Source organism: Silene latifolia, unplaced genomic scaffold (genome assembly GCF_048544455.1).
Source record: "Silene latifolia isolate original U9 population unplaced genomic scaffold, ASM4854445v1 scaffold_233, whole genome shotgun sequence".
NCBI classification, from domain to species: Eukaryota; Viridiplantae; Streptophyta; class Magnoliopsida; order Caryophyllales; family Caryophyllaceae; genus Silene; species Silene latifolia.
In genome coordinates, this window is record NW_027413184.1 from 134,875 (window position 1) to 139,302 (window position 4,428).

Consider the following 4,428-nt stretch of genomic DNA (forward strand, 5'->3'; position numbering starts at 1 on the left):
CGTGTAGTTGAGACACGACGTCTGGCAGGGAACCCGGTTGGCTTCTGGGCCCGGTCTGTCTGGGCGTGTCCTGATATCTGTTTGTGAGTTGTGGTGTCGTGGGCATGTCCCTTGCAGTTTGGCACCAGTTGCAGCAGGAGCTAACATATATGGCTCAGCTGATTGTAGTCCAAGGCTCAGGCCAGAGCCAACCAGGTTCCAGTTCAGGCAACGCTCAGGCTTTCAGGAGGATAACAAGGTCTAGCTATCAGCTGCCTACCTGGCCAGCTGATAGAACCCTCAACTAAACTTCACAAGACTGAAATCCAGGGTTAATCTAGCCTAGTTAGTTCAGTAGTAGCAGCCTAAATAACAAGCAGAAGACAGATGAGCAGTAAGAGGAATGTCACTATCAATGTCACTATCACATTTCCTTAACTATTCGACAAGGGTTAAAGTGAAAGGCTCAAGGTAATTGGAAGAATGCAGGTTTGCCCAACACCTTTTTGCAAAACAATAAAGACAATTAGAGTTTTTGAAACTCTAAAAAGAGCACCACCACAGACATGCATCAGAACAAGAAGCCTGCACCAGAACAAGACAAAGGGGACTGACATTCACCTGTTTCACCTCTGATTTCACCTTGCTTTTAAGTTGACTGGCTTTGTCATATATTTATTTTATATTGTATGTTTCCTAGATGGATTTGTAGCCCTTGAGTCAATCGTACTCAGGACTGTAACCTAAAGCTGGCCTACATAAGGATCGGGCTTCTATTAAATTTAGCAGACTTTTGATGAATGGAAAATTAAACCTTGAGAATTCTCTCAACTTTCAAACTTATGCATTGCTGTAGTTTGAGTCCAGGCCTGTTAACTAACTTGTGCCTTGCTGTAGTTAGTTGAACAAAGTCTGTTAGCATAATTGAGTCAATCCTGTGCACTGCTATGGATTTATTCAGTTGTGTTATTTTCAAGTTTGAGTCTTAATCCCGTGCTTTGCTGTGGGTTCGAGTCTTAAATTTGTTAAATTATTATATTAAGTTTCATGTGCCTTGCTATGGAGCTTTTGGTCATGATTATATCTAGCCACCAGTCCAAAAATCCAAAGAGTCATTTAATTCAGCCTGTTCTACCTTAGAATAGTAACTGTCCTATGGTATTACACTGCAAATTGGAACCAAAGCAAGGTTATAATACAATTCCATCTTTTTGTTAGTCTTGGGTTGAGAGAAAGTGTGAGTTCATTATCCCTACCTACAACAAAAATACAAAAACAACCATGAGTAAAGAGATACTTACTGGTATTGAAACCAGGATAGAAACTCTTTCAGGAAATGTGGATACACTACTCAATGTTGTCCACACTGTAATGGAGAGGTTTCCAAACCATGATCCAAGAAGACAGCCACCTGCCAGAGGAAGAGGAAGAGGCTTCTTTGTGGGAGCAGGGAGAGGACAACCACTACATGAGTATGAGTCAAACTTTGAAGAAAGCAACAGGACTCAGGAGGAGGTTCCTGAGCACACAGACAAGCATCTAAAGGTAAAAATCCCTGAATTTTCTGGTAGTCTAAATCCTGATGATTTATTAGAATGGATTAGGGATATTGAGAAAATCTTTAAGTATAAAGGTTACACTTATGTCAAAGCCTTTAAAGTTGATGTCTTGAAATTAAAAGGTTATGCTTCTCTGTGGTATGATAATATGAAACACCAAAGGATTAGGGAAGGGAAAAAACCACTTAGGTCTTGGTCTAAGCTTAAGAAAAAGATGCTGGGTAAATTTGTCACCAAAGATTATACTCATGATCTCTTTATTAAACTTTCCAAACTTAGGCAAGATGAGAGACCCATTGAGGTACACCTGAGGGAGTTTGAGCAATTGACCTTACCGTGTGAGATTAATGAGAAACCTAAGCAAAGGATTGCTAGGTTCTTGGAAGGCTTAGATAAGGGTATTGCTAGCAAGGTTAGGATGCAATCTCTGTGGTCTTATGATGATGTTGTCAACTTGTCATTGAGAGTTGAAAAGATGGGAAAGACCAAACCCACAGTACCTAACCTGTTGGAGTTTTTGTCCTCCACAATAGTGCATGATAATATTATTAAATCTCATTAAGGAATATGCATGAGATATTCATTGGCAATACTAGTCAGCTGATCAACGTATATCGGTAACGGTTGGCCAACTAGGGTTTGACGTTACTGTCATAAGACGGCGGTGTTCAGCTGATCCCTTTCGGACACCCCTCAAGGAACGAACCCCATCACGAAAACTAATTAATTGTATGAGATACAGTTTAATTAGTCCCTAGATAAATTGACTAAGAGTTAGTTGATTTATTAATTTAGAGAGATATTGAGTTGTGAACTCGAGGCGCGGAAATTATTATTTAATTATGCGATAATTAAATAATAAATTATTTGAGACGAGAATTAATGATTAAGTAGTTAATTCTTAAATTTGTACTAATTGACTAATGTGATTAGTATTGGTACGTAAAATATATGTGTAGCTGTGCACGTATATTTACGGAGTGTTTTAGACAAAATTAATTGGGAAGCATTTAAACATAAAACGATGTTTAAATAAAATTTACACGTATTTGTGAGACAAATATAATAACCAATATGGACCCATAAATGGGTCATGGAAATCGTATAAATGGGATTGAGTGTTGCTTTGGTCATAATCATTCCACTTATACAATTTCACTTCCCAAAATATTTTTGTTCTTTTCAAATCTATGCTCCATTGGGAATATTAAAATAAGACAAAATCAACACTCCACCTCCCCTCTACATGTGCCGGCCTCCCCTCTACTACACTCCATCTTTTGGTTCATTTTTACACACTTGAACATTTTGCATGTGAGAAAAAGTGAAAAGAGTTCTTACATCTCTCTATAAAAACACATAAAATTACTAATAGTTAGTGATTAAAATTAATACTAAGAGTTATTATTATTCACATATTATTTCAAGGGTAATCTTACCAAATATCTAGTTAATATTTGTAAGGTTGTTGGGTAAGTTATTGGGTGCATCATGTAAGGAGGTCTTCTCTTTTGGAGACTTGGATTCTAGGAGGATCTTGCCAATATAAATAGCTCAAGAACAACCAAGTGTTAGGTTCATATACATCTTATTAGACTCTTCTAATAGTGAACTAATTAACTTCTTAATCTTTGTATTTTAGATCTAGTGCATGCATAACAAAATGAAAGATCACTAAGAAAAACAATGTCCCTTACATTGTATAGTGGTTCGAAATTAAGGGCACAAATAAGGTCACCTTCCTTATTTGTTCTTGAGCTATAATATGTTGGATGATCCTCCAAAATCCCAATGTAGATAAATATAGTAGTACCCTTAAACTAGTATATTAATTAACTAGATTAATATAGTAGTACCCTTAAAAGTAATTCTAATAATAAACTTATTACTACACTAGTAATCTTATATTGTGATTAGAATTTATTATGAACAACCTTTTGATTTTCTAAAACTATTTTAGATAGTTGTGAGAGAAGGAAGAGAAGTTTGCATGCAAAGATGATGAATGAATGTGTTAGTTAAAATAAGAGAACAATTCTCTTATTATAAGAGGAGGAAACCGGTGGGAGCAAAGCAAATAGGCCAAGAAATGGCATCTTTGTTTTTGCTTTTGATCTTCACAAGAAATAGGTATGTAAGGCTATGATGCAATAGGTATGATTACACCTATTTTATATCATAAAATAAATCAACCACAATGCATCACAACTCCCTCCATTTCGGTCCACTTCACTTAAAATGGATTACCATTTTATTTTGTCAATTTGTCATTTATCACACAATATGTCACATGTAATATGTTACATGTTATTAATTAATTTAATGCATATTTATCAAATAAATATCATTTTATAAATTAATTAAATTACATACAACAAATTGACTAGTGATACTTGATCACATAAATAAAATGGGTCATATAATTATAATTCACAACATATTGTAATTATAATTAACCATTCATTCTTATCTCAATTGTTTCACAAACAATAATCAATTTTAGTAATAAAATGTTTCAATTACTAAAATAAATCTTATTTAATCCCATTACAATAAGATATAAATATTCTCTCTCACAAATGAATTGTTCAATTTTAAGGAATTGATTAACTTGTATCGTCATACAATTAATCAATTTGTCTATTAAGGGATTTATCCTTTAGGTGTGACCTTAAGGGATCAATTGATCACCACCGTCGAACGATAGTAATTTCTAACTCTAGTTAGCTGATCATTACTGATAAATGTTGATCAGTTGACTATATAAATGAATCATCCCTTACGTATTCTTAATATGAGATTTAAACATGTGATCGCACTATTGTTGAGGACACATACTCCAACAATCTCCCACTTGTCCGAGACAAGTGTGCGTCACCAATTCTCTTGT